At 39.2% G+C, this 16,369-nt stretch overlaps 1 protein-coding gene across 1 annotated transcript in view; it reads left to right on the forward strand.

Annotated features, from left to right (window-relative positions):
- Positions 1–752: 752 nt before the first annotated feature.
- The window catches only part of ALDH1A2 (aldehyde dehydrogenase 1 family member A2), a 133,289-nt gene continuing 117,672 nt past the window's right edge, over positions 753–16,369 (forward strand). Inside the window, exon 1 of the mRNA XM_058737597.1 lies at positions 753–771. The gene's annotated coding sequence lies outside the window, so the exon portion shown is untranslated. The remainder of the gene's footprint in view (positions 772–16,369) is intronic.

A 16,369-nucleotide genomic window follows, 5' to 3' on the forward strand; every position in this document is an offset into this window, starting at 1 on the left:
CTAACCTCTTTTTTTCTTTTTTTTTTCCTTCCCCTCCCCCATGGGTTTCTGTTAAGTTTCTCAGGATCCACATAAGAGTGAAAACATATGGTATCTGTCTTTCTCTGTGTGACTTATTTCACTTAGCATCACACTCTCCAATTCCATCCACGTTGCCAGAAAGGGCCATATTTCATTCTTTCTCATTGCCACGTAGTACTCCATTGTGTATATAAACCACAATTTCTTTATCCATTCATCGGTTGAAGCACTGCTAGGAATTTATCCAAGGGATACAGGAGTACTGATGCATAGGGGCACTTGTACCCCAATGTTTATAGCAGCACTCTCAACAATAGCCAAATTATGTAAAGGGACTCTGCTTCTTACAAGCTAAAGTAGAATTCTCCCCGCAAGTGATTACAACTCTTTTGACCAATTGTAGATTGTTAAGCCTTTGAATGACCTGGGGGTTGACTACTGGAAAGCCACAGCCGGAGGTTGGCCCTTGCTTCATCTAATCCATATAAACTATGATTAGCAAAAATTGTTCTATAAGATCTAATATTTGAATGCCACCCTTTACAAGCTTCTAGTGCTGATTTAGTTTATAATGTTTTTATCCCATTGACCATCAAGAATCCAATCACTATTTTACCTGCCTGGAGTTCATTTTACTTATCTTTGTATTCTTTTTTCCCAGCATAAAGCCAGGCTCTTAGGCCTGTAAACGTTGAGTGCATGAATGAAGTCTGCAGGCAAATCTGAGATGCTAACAGGAAAAGAAGAAAGGTACAGTGAGTACTCACCACTGTTTCTCACTGTTTCATGGTCCTGTTTTTATGAAAATTCTACTCAGCCTAAGAGATGCAGGCTTTTTTAAATGACAGAACTTCTAACTTTTTTCAAAAAGATAAATGACTAGACTGAAAAAGACACTTTGATGAAAATCCATAAAATAACTCACTCAGTGGTAAGGACTGGAGGTGAATATACATACCAGAGGTCAGCTCGGGGTACATAAGAGTCTAGCTTCTGTTTAGAGGAAGCACCTGGAGGGAGTAGGCAGTAGCACTTTTTAATAACTTACCCTCCAAACAGAGGCCCTGGCCTGGTTAATTCTTGGCTGCCATAGCAAAGCTTTCTTCTGAAATGCATCAGGCACTAGCCTTCTTCCTACTTTCCCTAGGCTGCTGCATATTTATTTTTTTTAATATTTTATTTTACTTTTGGGAGAGAGAGAGAGAGAGAGAGAACAGGGGAGAGAGAATCCTGAGGATTCTCATGAGTACTCTCCAATTGGTAAGGCATTTACTGTAGTAACAAGTCAGTAGTCTTTGTAAAAGCTAAGGAAAAGTCCTAAAAGCAGATGCTGTCCATGTCCCCATGGAGCACTGGCAAAGGTGCAGGGACTTTAGGACCTGCTATTATCCATGGCACCTTGCTGAGTTTGGGAGAGTCAGCTGGCATCCACAGAAGTAGTACATACTGCTGGCCAGGAGGATGGGCCCTGATGGACAATGTCTGCATTCATTTCCCTAGATGCCGTAACAAATTACCACAAACTTAATGGCTTGAAATAACATAAATTTATTATATTATGGTTCTGGAGATTCTGGAGATCAGAAGTCTTGGGCTATTCAGAGTGAACCAAAAAGAAACGAACAAGCAAACAAAAATGAGAGAAAAGGATTAAAGCAATTAGGCAGAGGGAAACAGAGGAGACAATCCAACATAAGGGTAATTGCTCTCTATTATAGAAAGGCCAAAAAATAAGACAGAAAAAAAAGTTTTCAGAAAAAATTTTTTAAAAATGTTTATTTACTTATTTTGAGGGAGGGATGGAGGGAGGGAGGGGGGGGAGGTAGAGAGAGAGAGAGATTGTAAGCAGGGAAGGGGTTAAAGAGAGAGGGAAAGAGAGAATCCCAAGTAAGTTCTGCACCGTCAACACAGAGCCTGATCCGGGGCTCGAACTCACGAACCATGAAATCACGACCCAGGCACTGAGTCACTGAGCCACCAGGCACCCCACAGAGAATATTTTAAATGTCTCTAAAGCAAATGAAAAACTGAATCTTCACGTTGAAAAGACAAACCATATATACCAGTAAAAAATAATACAGAATGACAAATAAGGGCATTTCTAGTTAATGAGAAAAGAACTCTTCAAGCAAATAGGCAAAAAATGAGACCTATATTTATATATATAATGCAGATATCCAGTTAGTTGTTTATATAAAGTGTAAGAACTGATACTATGAAGTCTAAAATATCATGTAGTGGTTGAGGCTTCTGGGGGCATCCATGTGAGGAAATATAGCACTTTAGTGTTTAAAGTCACGTAGTATTTACCTTTGACAGTTTGAGGGAGTTTGTAGGTTGGCAAGTTTTTATAACTATGCAGCTATTTATAATTGGAGAGGGACAGCACAGCTTTAATAGGTGCATGTAGTACGTGAACCTTGACATGACCTAGGTGGGCACAACTTTGGCCCAAACAGATTCAGTTTAGCTTCAGCCTGGCTGAAGCAGGGGTTAAGTTATTGGGTACTATGTCACATTACCCCAGGAAAATTTCACCTCAAAACAGGCAGAGCTTTAAGGTACAGGTGTTTTAGGTATTAGTTGCATGAACAATTTTCATTGCTTTTCTTTGGTTTATCAGTAAGGTTAGCGACCATGACTTTAGACTCTAAAGAGAGCTAGGCCGATTCTACTTGGGCTCCAAAACACTAAAGTGTGAGTTTCTTGCCAGGTCTAGTTAGGAAGAACCACATAAGTCCCTTTGTGTTTGAGCTATCACTAGGGCCAAGAGAAGTAGTGGTGAATGACTTAGCTTCTTGGAATCACATATTTGTTCATAGGCTGAAGTGGTCTCAGGTTGGCTCTGGTTTTGTTGGTTTGGGCAGTTATGACCATGGTTTGAGATCTGGTTTCTTCTACAAATGGTGGATAATTGTATTCATGAGCAGATCAAAAGGAATAGAAGCTTTTATTATAAAGAGACCATGGCATCCTTCCTGGGTTCAGGAAGAGAAATTTCTTAATGAAATTATTACAAACCTAAAAGTAAAGAAGAAAATAGAAAAGGCCTATATCTACAATATTGTCTTTAGGAATAAAGTATGCTTAGGAAATAAAGAAGGTATTGTTTGAAAGGACTAGATGTAGGCAGTTTTGTGGGCAGTGGAGATATACAATTTGGGTGCCTTCTTAAGAAAAAGAATACAACATTTTATTTTTCTTTTTTATTTATTTTTTTTATTTTTTAACGTTTATTTATTTTTGAGACAGAGAGAGACGCAGCACGAACAGGGGAGGGTCAGAGAGAGAGGGAGACACAGAATCCGAAACAGGGTCCAGGTTCTGAGCTGTCAGCACAGAGCCCAACGCGGGGCTCGAACTCACAGACCGCGAGATCATGACCTGAGCCGAAGTCGGACATGTAACCGACTGAGCCACCCAGGCGCCCCAAGAATACAACATTTTAAATGCAAAATTAATGACTCAACATTCTTAACTTTAAATGAAATCCAACTTATCAGTCTTTTCCTTTTTAGTTTTTTATATCTCGTTTAAAAAAATCCTTCCCAAATCTTAAGGTCACGAAGATACTCTTCTATATAATCTTCTTAGAGATTTCTAATTTTGTCTTTTATATTAGATTTTTAATCATCAAGTATTGGTTTTTCTGTATCCTGTAAGGTAGAAATCTAATTTCATTTTTCCTCATTTGGATGGCCAATTGTTTTAGCCTCACATGTTTAAAAAGTCTGTCTTTTTGCCCCCTGCCCTTCAGTGCCCTTCTATCAGTACTCACATAGATCTTTTCTGGGCTCTATATTCATGCCAGTGGTCTATTTCTTTATCTCTGAACAAATGTCACACTAACTTAATTACTACAGCTTTATAATCAATCTTGATACATGGTAGAGCAAGTTCTCCCAACTTGTTCATTTTTAAGAGTATCTTTGATCTCCTGGGCATTGTGTATTTCCACATATCTTTTAGAGTTGAGCTATTAAATATCATGAAAATACTAATTGGGACTTTTATTGGAATTGCATTAAATAATCATGTGGGGCAAACTGGCATATTTACACATTAAGTCTTCTAAGCCAGGAGCATTAAATATTTCTCATTTATATAAGTGTGATCCCAATATTAGATAAAAACCAGCTTCTCTTTAGCATTTGCCAGATGATTTTTGACAATTTTTTTTGACAACTGTTGATTGTCTTTCAACAATTCTGGGGGAATTCTCAACCTCATGCTTCTTCAAATACTGACTCTTTTCAATTCTGTTATTCCTCTCCAAAATTCCAAGCACACATTCGTTAGTCCTTCACAATCTAGCCTCTGTGCCTCTTTACCTCTTTCATATTTTCTATCCTTTTAGCTCTTTGAACTACACTCTGGAATTTGTCTTTGACTCTAGCTTCAAGTTCACTCATTCTTTCTTGAACTATGTCTAATCTTTTCTTTAATAGCAAGTTTAATATGTTTACTTTCAATCATATTTTTATTTTCTAGAATTTCTATTTGATTCTTTTTTTTCCAAGCCTTTTTGGTTGTTTTTATAGTCTTCTGTATATGTTCAAGACTCCTTTTTACCTCATAAAGCATGTTAAACATATTTTAATACAGTTAAGCATGAATTTTATATTTTTTGCTAATTTCATTATCTGAAGTCTTTATGGTTCTAATTCTGCTATGTATTGCTTCAACTCTTCCTCATAACTTATTTTCTTGTGTTCTATGATTTTAACTATGAATTCATAAGTGGGAATTCTTTGAGATTCAGGATGAACTTTTTTGTTCCCTCAAGAAGGATTTGTGCTAACTTATTCAGGTTGCTGGGAGGATTATCTTTCTAGGCACATTTTATTTTTACTTCTTGCATGATGATACTTGCATTTATGTTTTTGAAACAATCTCAGATTTGTAGAAAGTTGCAGGAATTATACAAAGAACTGTATTCCTGAACTATTTGAAAGTAAGTTGCCAAATGATGCTGATCACATCCATTCACCTTAGTGTTGCCCACTATACACACGGACATTCTCTCACATAGAATGATAAAACTATCAAAATCAGGAGGCAACCATTGATATATTACTATTACCTAATCCTCAGACCCCATCATGTCTCAACAGTTGCCCCAATTATGTCTTTTATAATAGAAGAAGGCAGTCTAGAATCATGTGTTACATTTAGTTACCACACTAATTCTTCAGTGTCCTTCAGTGAGGAAGGGTTCCTCAGTTTTTCTGGACTGTCTTGATCTTGACACTTTTAATCATTACAGACCAATTATTTTGTACAATGTGCCATAACTTGGATTTGTATGAGGCTTCTTTATTACTAAACTGAGAAAGAACATAGTAAATCAGGCAAGAGTCTTGGACTGAGAGTGGAAAATAAGGTCAAGAACTAAGAAAGGTAAGCCCTAGCCCAAAAGAATGGTTTTCTTTAGAAATAATTACTATTAATGAGATGATTTTGAAAAATGAATGTTGAGGCTGTGTAGGGGTACAGTGAAGTGCTCATATCCTATGGTCTCACCCCTTATGGCCAAATATCTTAAAAGGCAAATCCACTTCTACTTCCTCTTCACCCACTCACTTCAGCTCCCACCATTCTAGAGAATAAGTTCCCCTTTTAAAGGTCACCAATGAACTTTTAATTCATTCTTCTTGAACTTCCTGGTAAAAGTGATACAGTGGACCACTCCCTTCATTATTTTTTTTCTTAAACAACTAGACTGAGATATAATTCATATATCATACAATTCATTCCAATAAAGTATAAAATCCAATGACTTTTAATATATTCACAGAGTTGTGCAGTGATCATTACAATCCGTTTTAGAACAATTCATTACCCCAAAAAGAAATCCCACTCTCCTTACTCATCACCCTCCAATTCTTCCACCTGCCCACTGCCCCCCCCCCCACCCCAGGCCTAGGTAACCACTAATCTGCTTTCTCTCTCTATGGATTTGTCTCTTTTACACAATTTATATAAATAGAATCTCATATGTAGTCCCTTGTTGACTGGCTTCTTTCACTTAGTATGTTTTCAAGGTTCGTCCATATAGTAATGTATAACAGTCCTTCATTCGTTTTTATGGTTGAACAGTATTCCATTGTACAGATATACCACATGTGTTTATACATCCATTAATTGATGAACATTTGAGTTGTTTCCATTTTTTTGCTATTGTGAATAATGGTGCTTCCTTTCATCTTAAAACTCCTTCTTCTGGTTTTGACACCACTTTATGTCATCTTACTTTAATGTTTTTATGTTACCTTCCGAATTAAGGAAGGGAGAAAGGGAGGAAGAATGGGAGGGAGGGAGGGAGGGAGGGAGGGAGGGAGGAAGGAAGGGAGAAAGAAAAAGAAAGAAAGAAAGAAAGAAAGAAAGAAAGAAAGAAAGAAAGAAAGAAAGAAAGAAAGAAAGAAAGAAAGAAAGAAAGAAAGAAAGAAAAGAAGGAAGAAGGAAAGAAGGAAGGAAGAAGGAAAGAAAGGAAGAGAGAGAGAGAGACGGAGGGAAGAAGGAAGGAAGGAAAGGAGGGATAGACTTGCTTTTCTCTCTCTATCCCCGCTCATCTCTCTCTCTTTTTTTAAATTTTGTTTAATGTTTATTTATTTGTTTTTGAGAGAGAGAGAGAGAGAGAGAGAGAGAACACAAGTGGGGGTGGGGAGGAGAGAGAGAGGCAGACACAGAATCTGAAGCAGGTTCCAGGCTCTGAGCTGTCAGCCCAGACCCTGATGTGGGGCTGCAAACCAAGAACTGTGAGATCATGACCTGAGCCAAAGTTGGATGCCTAACTGACTGAGCCACCCAGGCGTCCTCTGTTCATCTCTCTAAGTGGAGGCAAACCATATCCATTGATTTCAAGCCTGGTTTTTAGGCTTTTTTGTATGTTCCATTCCTGCCAAAGCCACCATTTCTCATCTTCCAAGGATCAAACAAAACCTTCCAAATCTTCAAAGTTCATCTCAAATACTACCAAAAACTATCCCATGTGCTTCTAAAGTAAATTTTTGCATGCTTTGCTTTTGTCACTCTTACAAAACATACTTCACACTATAACTATTGATGTACTCACTATCTTCCCTAACAAACTTAGTCCCTGAGGGCAGAAACTAAGTCTTACCTTGTAGTTTCTTGCAAACTTGAGTTATTCAAAGTAGGGCTTGATACCAAAGCATAAGAGACTGTTAAAAACTGAGAACAAACTGAGGGTTGATGGGGGGTGGGAGGGAGGGCAGGGTGGGCGATGGGTATTGAGGAGGGCACCTTTTGGGATGAGCACTGGGTGTTGTATGGAAACCAATTTGACAGTAAATTTCATATATTAAAAAATAAATAAATAAATTAAAAAAAAACAAAGTAGGGCTTGATAAATATTTATTTGTGAAACTACTTGAGGGGAATCATGTGAATTGACTCACTATTTCAAGAGAGTATCTACACAATTGAGGGAGAATTATTTTGGAATTCTGAATTATCCAGAATCTAAAACTTCTTATTTTTAATTTAAGGAATGACTATAGAGAAGGTGACTATTGTCTTCTGAATAATTCCTATCACATTCAATTTGAGACAATGACTCATTGTTTTAAATATACTGTGACTCAACATGAATTCTAACTAAATATCTATGTATATGAAGTGAATGGTGAGTGACTTACAAAAGTGGTGATTCACTAGAGTTAGGGGCATATAGTTTCTAAAACAGTACTAAATTCTAGACTTTTACCTAAAAAAATAAACAAAATAAAACAACAACAATAGAAGAATACAGACAGCCACATTCAGTGGCAATGTAAGATAAGAGTTTTTTAGTCAACTGAATGGAACTGCCACCATGGTCATTATATGCCTGGGTTTGTGGCAGAGAAAGATTTCTGAGACTGATGGCAAAATAGTGAGAAATACATCATAAGTCATTCTCAAAAGATTGCTAACTCTGTACCGTTTATGAAGCATTCTTGTCTATAAAATTTGGAAACGAACATAATCAGGCCTCTAGATCCAAACATCAGTTTACAGGAAGTTCAGGAGATAAAAGAAAAAGTTGAGTAACATCATGAAGCCAGAACAACAGCTAAATACAGAAAGTAAATAATTCTGTAACACAAATAACATGTTTGTTTCTAACGAATTGATGTCATAAAGTTAAAAAATATAAGAAATTGGGGACTATTTTTAAACAAGAGACTTAAGCACAATAAATGCACTCTGTGGGCCTTGTCTGAATCCTTATTGCAACAAATTGACTAAAACAAATCTCTTTAAGATAATCAAGAATATTTGCATATCAACCAGGTTACAGATGATATTAAGGAATCACTCTTAATTCTGTTAGGTGTAAAAATGCTATGGTGGTAAGTTACAGATGCATGCTCAAGTATTTACATGCGACATAACACAGTGGCTAAGATTTGCTTTAAAATATTCCAGAAACGCAAAGTGTTGGTAAGTAAAATGAGTTTGACAACCTGTTGACATATGTTGAACAGCGGGTAAGGGGTACATTGGGGGTTGTTAGAATTCTCCTTTTCCTTCTGTCTATGTTTGAAAATTTACATAACACAAAGATTTTTTTTTTTTTTGATTGCTAGTAAAACAGATTTGGATTTAATGAAGATATGCCATGTACCTTCTATAGATAAGACCCGGTGCTAGGTGTAACACTTTTTTTTATAAACTATACCCTATGTAACTCTCAATATATTCCTGAGAGAGGTATTCCATCTTGTACGTGAGGAAGCAGAGGTGCAGAGAGAGTAAAGAGTGACTTGGCCTTGCAGGGTTGGTAAACAGTGGAATCAGAATGTAAATCCAAATCCTATGACTTTAAATCCAAAACTCTCTCATAGCTATAGCACAGCTATTTCATAATCTTATCAATAATTTTAACAATTTTTAGCCATATAAATTAAACTGATCATTCCTTTTTATGTTATTGATGATGGGAAGACAAGAGCAGAAGAGAAGGGTATGAAAAAATTCAGAAGTTCATTTCTTTCTATAAGGAGATAAAATCTTAAAAAGAAGGCCAGGAAGTGTTGAGTGTTATTGATCAGAGGGGAAATCAACTTTAGGAGATGGAGAACAAGAACGTGTGACATCAGTGCCTTCTGGGAAAATGGGAAATCAGACAAGATAATTTTGAAGATCGCTGATACCGAACTGCACTGATTCCACTCCCCATTGCCCTGGTTACACTTCCCTCTCCTCATGTTAATGGTATTTTAGTGAGGAAAACCACTTGCAAATGAGTGACAAGATGATTAGAGCGAGTGGTTTGATTAAGCCCACCCATGCAGGAGCACATCCCTTCAGTAAACCTTTTGATGCCTCCAGGGCTGACTGATAAACGGGATGTGAACCTAGTGTTTTCTTGCCCTGCCCGCACAGGCTTAGCTGCTGGCTCCAGTCTCCCTCCTTTCTTTCTGCTGACTGCCTTGAAAAAGCCAAGTTATAGCTATTTTCAAGTTAAATGATCAAAAACTTTTGAAGTAAACCTAGAGAAAATACTCTGATCAATCTTAGCATTTTCTAGCAGATCCACTTTCTGGGTCCCTCCTGGTTCTATGTCACATAAGCATAGTGGCACCTGGCAAGTAGCCCAGGGGGCTCTGAGGGGTGTCTTTACTTCTCACCTTCCCTCAGAACTCAGAATCCAGCTGAGTGCCCAGGAGGATTTAACAAGCCATCATACTTCAACCAGCAACCTGTGCAGGTCTCCAACTCCCAGGGACAGTAACCTTGGGAAATTGTGGGGATTTACATAACAACAGTAAGGGACCATAGCTCCTACCCAGTAGACACGGTAACATAAAATAATTTAGATAGTCTGCCCTCCCATTCCTGCCCCATTCATAATACCCCCCTCTTCAGACTGTAACCCATATTTGGCGATAAGGCCTTTTAAGAGGTGATAAGAAAGTAATCCTATCTGACCAGTGTCCTTAGAAGAAGAGGAAATTTGTACACACAAAGAGATACCAGGGATGTGCTCACACAGAGTAAAGAGGAACATGAAAAGGTAGCCAGAGGGCAGCTATCTTCAAGCCAGGGAGAGAGACCTCAGGAAAAACCAAACCTAAGGACACCTTGATCTTGGACTTTCAGCCACTAGAGCAGGGAGAAAATACATTTCTCTGTGCAAGCCATCCAGTCAATGGCATTTTGCTATGGCAGCCCTAGCAAACTAATATGTCATCATTTATTTTGTCTGGATACCATGATGACTGAAGGGAGAGAGATTTTTCAAGTTCCAGACAATGGGATTCTTACATTTTGGTTGGAAATTAGGCTGTGAAAGGAAGGAAGGAAGGAAGGAAGGAAGGAAGGAAGGAAGGAAGGAAGGAAGGAAGGAAGGAAAAAAACAGCTGTATACATATCCACACATAACTACACATAAATGTGTGCTATTAAATTGCCAAGCTGATTTCATACTGATTCCTTAGGTTCCTGGAATAATAATAATAATAATAATAATAATAATAATAATACTTAAATAGCATTTACTATGTTCTAGGCAATGTTCTACAAACTTCATCTACTATTTAACTCATTTAATCCTAACAACAAACTCACAAGATAGGCACACTGTTATTATCTACATTTCAAAGGTGAAGTAACTAAGGCACAGGGTGGTAAAGTACTACCTCAAGGTCACAGAACTAACAAGCGGCAGAGTTAAGATCTGAATCCAAATAGTTGGCTCCAGAGTGTGAGTTGTTAGGCACCAGAACTATGTGCAAATTCTCACAGTGTGTTGGAAAATGACTGAGTGCCAGGGCAGATGCTGACACAGGGAGAGCTGAAACCGTCCACATATTAAAAGGCTTAGCAGGCCAGATCTGAATATCCAACCAACCAGTTGAGTAAAACCTGTCAGTTTGTCACTGTGTGAGTAAAAACAAATGAAAGCAGTTTGCCTTCAGTTACAGCTATTGAAAAAAATATGGCCTAAGTCCATCATGCTTTCTGGTACACAGTGAAAAGAATTCTGAATTTAAAAGCTAAAATATGTAACATCAAGGCCCTGCTTTATTATTGAGAATCATTTTATGATAGGAGAAGACAGGATTCAGTAGGCAGAGAGGGAAAGATTAGGGCCAGAGGTCCCTGGGTGGGGTGGGGGGGGGGGGTGGGGAAACACCTATTTTGGAACAATGCCGGGAGTGTCAGACCACAGCAAACATCCTCAGGCATAAGGTTCCTCTTAAGAATGTAACAGACCCCACCTACTCCCTCTCAGGTTTCCCCTCAGGAATTTGACAAAAGACCTAAGTATGGCCATAGACCACCCCTCAGACAATGGAAATGAGCCAATCAGGAATGGACAACCCAGCACCTAGAGCTATCAAGTCAGTGAGAGTAGAATCTGAGAAGGAACAAGGGAGAACGGAAGAGGGAGGGCTGACCAGAACCTCATAAAACAAGAACTCTCGCCTATAGTCCTCTGGCATTCACTTTTGAATGTCCCCCTCTCTGTAGAGAGCTTTCCTTCTATTCTTCCTTTCTATTTTATACTCTAATAGACTTTTACCTGCTGCTCATTTTGTGTCCACCTCTTCATTCATCGAAGCGGCGAGACAACAAATCCCAGGTATTGTGATAAAAAATCCTGCAACAATTTAGCCTTCAGCATGTTGCTTAACTTAGAATCAGGAAAGCTTTCCTAACTATAAAATAGAGATAAAATACTACCTTGTGAACTTAATGTAAGGATTGAGTAAGGTCATGAATATGAAAGATCCTGACAGAAAGAAATTGCTCAATATGGTAGTTCTGGAAGTTGAATCACAAATGTAACCAAAATGAATAAAATTGCATGATAGTGCATGTAAGATATTATTGCCAAGTACTCCTAGATAAATTTAGAGATGAGTCTAATACTTAGCAGGAAGAATGAAGCACAAGGGAAATGAAGGAAAAATTTTAATTCATTTTATTTTTGGCCTGCATTGCTTTTCTAAATACCTCTTAGACTTATACATTCTACTATATATACATGACAACAGGCAACAGTTAAAGAGTCTTGCTCTAAGTGGTGAATGATATTGTACTGTTAACACTATATGACCAAATAATGTATGTTAAGAAACACATCATTACTCCTTCAGTATTTACAATCATCAAAAATAGTACTCAATAGTATAAATCATATAGGTCTCAGGATTATCATTATTTAACTCATCTGTATTAAAAAAGCTAGGATCTACTCCCCCAACAGTTGAGATCCCCTTTCCCTCAAACATGTCCTCCTATACCCCCTACAAAACTCCAGGACTATGCTTTCCTCTGAACCCAGATGCCGATGAGCTAGAGACAACAGAAACTCTAGATGAGAAGATTGGCACCATGACCTTCACACTTAGAAGGCAGGAAGACACCAGCTAGGAGGAGTGTGCTGTTGGGCACTAGACATCATTAGGGAGGAATGAGGGCACCATGAAAACAGACTCGAAAAGTCTAGGATCTGGATATAAGAAAGTGGGAAAAAAAAGCTGAGATAGGGGAGAGTGAAAGAGAGTCAGCTCAAGTGTTTTGCTCTCTTTACTGACTGTCACCATTTGGGTACATAAAAGTGAGAGAGTTCCTAAGCCAAACTAAAATTAAGAAAGTTTGCCTAAAAAATCAGAAATGCTTTCCTGCCCTACCATTCTCTCCGATCTAGATAACTGTAATAGCTTCCTGTCTTCCCAGCCTCTAAACCAGCCTTCCACCACCATCCTATTTCCATATCGCACCAGGGCTATCTCTCTAATCTGTAATTCTTATGCTCTCATCAGTGTTTTTAAGATGAAGTCATGCAACTCTTTGGCATGACTGTATTTGTTATCCATTGCTGCGTAAAAAATTACTCCAAAACCAATTGGCTTCAAACAGTAATAACCATTTATTATCTCTCAGGGTCACTGTGGGTAGACATTCAGGTGGAATATAGGAGGCCTGGTTTATGACTGCTTTGCAAGGTCCAGGGCCTTGCACGAAGACTCACCGGCCAAAGTCATCTAGAGGCCTGTTCATTCTACATCTGAGTCCTAGCTGGGGCCAGGAGCCAGAACACCCACACTTAGCTTCTCCACTTGGCCTGGCCTTCCTCACAACATGCTGACTTCCAAAGACAAGGGTCCAGAAACAGAGGGAGGGAGGCAGGAGGAGAAGGATAGGAGGAGGGAGGGTAGGCGGTAGGGTGGAAGCACAGTGGGTGGAAGTCATAGTGTTTTCTATAAACGAGCCTTAGAAGAAGCCTTAGAAGTCATGCAGCATCACTTCTGCCACATCCTATTGGTCAGAAAGGTTATAAAGGTGTCCCAGGTTCAACGAGAGGGAACAGAGCCCTCACCTCTGGATGGAGGAATGTAAATACTGTGGGATGGAATATATATTGGTGAAGTCATTTTGAAAAAGTATATCACTTGAAAAATACAGTCTGCCACATGGTAGACCCTTCACTTCCCACCTACCCTTTCAGCATCATTTCCTTCTACTCCTTGCCACTCACTCTACACTTTCCATACAGACCTTCTGTTTTGCTTAGTTTTTTTCTTTGAACGTGACAAAATTTTCCTGCCTCTGTACCCTTGTATATGCCACTCCTTATACTTGGAATGTCCTTCCTTCTCCCTGTTACCTTCATAGTAAAAACCTTCTGATGATTTAAGTCCAAATTAAAATGTATCTCTGTAAAGCCTTCTTGTCCCATGCCCCTAAAAGGTTAACTATTCTGTTCCCTAGGATCCTATGTATGTTATACATATCTGTGTCTTACAGTATTATCTGGTTTTTTTTTTTAATGTTTATTTATTTATTTTGAGAGGGAAAGAGAAAGAGAGAATAAGGGAGGGGCAGAGAGAGGGGGAGAGAGAAAATCCCAAGCAGGCTCTGCGCCTGATGCGGGGCTCGATCTCATGACCCCTGAGATTATGACCTGAGCTGAAATCAAGAGTCAGATGCTTAACTGACAGAACCATCCAGATGCCTCTATCTGGTTGAGTTTTTATCCTCATCAGACTGTGAGCAAGTCAAAGAAAAAGACAAAGCCCTGTTACTTATTATGATTATTTTCATATTTCCCTGTTCTCTTCTGGTTGCCAAATATTCCACACAGTGCTTAGCACAATGTCCCATCCATTAAATGTGAGTTGAGTGGCTGAAGAAAACTGTGAGGCAACCTGTGGAAAATTATCATTTCAGGGGCAAGGTGGCTTTCTTGGCCTTCTATTGCAATTATTTTTTTCGGCTTCTACTGCTGCCTGAAATAATTTATATTTTTAAACTGAGACAGAGACAGAGAGAGAGAACGATGGGTAGTACAAATGCCTGGTCAAAGCAAAACACTGCCTCAAAGTACGGCTGATGACAACAAAGCCATTTCGATGTATCTAGAGAAGAAAGGTTTGAGAACAAGGACTCACTGGGGGGATGAGGAGGTGAGAGCACTGACAAGCAGGGAAAAAAGCAAAAAGCTAAGTATATAAATACCAGCAACAAATTCTGCTGTACTCAGTCAAATCTTGCTTACTTTCAGCTGCTTCTGAACAACTAGAAGCTGGGGGCAAAAATCTACCTGATTCTGGTTCCTCAATGGGAATGCAGTCTAGGATTTTTCTTTTTCTCCTGCTCGTCCACTACTTTCCCCAGTCACTGCTGCCAAAGAGTTGCTACTGTTGTGGCCCCACAGGACTGACAGGAGTGGGAGAAAAGTCTCTACATGCCAAGATCATACATTCACAGGAGCCCCCAGGTGGACCTTAGATTAGGCTCTGGCATGTATACTCTGGTGACATTATCATGAGGTCTACAGTCTCATTCACAACTCTCCTCCTTTTGGTCCCTCCTTTCTGGAATATGGCTTCTGGTGTAAAAGGTGATGGGCAGTATCACTGTTTCCCCAAACTACCCGATCATAAGAATGCTCTGGGAGAGCTCCAGTCATTAAACACACACTCCTGGGACCTTCCTTGGAAGACTGATGCAGCAGGAGTCTATTACATTCATGACTGATGAGAGAAGTTTAGGAAAGCCCAGACTAGATGACCTCGAGTTCTCTTGTTGGTCTTGAATGAATAGTCTACTTCTCTTACACATGGTTATACAATTAATCCTCCAAAGTCACAGCTCTGAGCAGCTACTGCCACATCAAGGAGTTTGGGCTTCCTCCTACAGGCACTGGGAAGCCCCTATGGAAATGAGTAGCCTAATCATGGTTGGTATGTTGAAAGATCACTCTATCAGCTGCATGAAGGGTGGTATAAGACCAGAAGCAGGAAGGACAAAATTATTACAATAGTCCAGACATCCATTTCTCCTATCAGTAGCTCAGAGCATTCCTCCTTCCCACATCCCACAGGAACTGACATGGTATCACTTGCTTAATTTTACCTGAAATTCATTCTTGTCAGTGTAGAAGTTTGCAGTGTAGAACCTATGCTATTCAAGAGATAAAGAGGAACAGGACAAAAGCAGTAACATTAAAGGTGGAGAAAAAGGGCAGGACAGAGAGAATGGTAGTGAGCTAGAAGATACAAAACTTGGTGAGGAGAGGGTTAACACAGAGACCAGTCTGCACCTTGCAAGGTTTTGTAGCCAGTGAAGTGTAAGTGACCCCTACTTCCTTCTTAGCAACAGCTCCAGGCCTTTCCTCTTCATCACCTTGCTTCCCCCTCCTATGGTCCAAGGAATTTGCCTTATACCTGGGAATCCTCTGATTCATGGGTAGACCTTTTGGACCTTTTTCTGCTTTTGCCTGGCTATTTACAATGCTGAATGGCAATAGCATACACATCACTCTTCTCTAGGATTTGCTACCATATAACCCAGGTAATATCTTCATGTAAAGAGGTGTGTGAGGAGGTGGGGAGGGGGGGTTACTCTAGCTCCCTGTTCTACTAAATCAATTTCTTAGCTTATCATCTAGGCTCTGTCCTTACCATTGGTCTACAGTTATGTTATACTTTTCCAAAATTTGTTTCAGTATTCCTGCCACCATACTAGTCCTGCCTATGTGCCCTACCATGTAGATACAGTTCAAATGCCATCCTTCTTCTGGTTCGCATAGAGACATAACTACTTTCTTTTCTTCTCTTTTCTTTTCTTTTCTTTTCTTTTTTTTTCTTTTCTTTTAATATATGAGATTTATTGTCAAATTGGTTTCCATACAATACCCAGTGCTCATCCCAAAAGGTGCCCTCCTCAATACCCATCACCCACCCTCCCCTCCCTCCCACCCCCATCAACCCTCAGTTTGTTCTCAGTTTTTAACAGTCTCTTATGCTTTGGCTCTCTCCCACTCTAACCTCATTTTTTTTTCCTTCCCCTCCCCCATGGGTTTCTGTCAAGTTTCTCAGGATCC

This window comes from Neofelis nebulosa, chromosome 7 (genome assembly GCF_028018385.1).
Source record: "Neofelis nebulosa isolate mNeoNeb1 chromosome 7, mNeoNeb1.pri, whole genome shotgun sequence".
Classification (NCBI taxonomy): domain Eukaryota; kingdom Metazoa; phylum Chordata; class Mammalia; order Carnivora; family Felidae; genus Neofelis; species Neofelis nebulosa.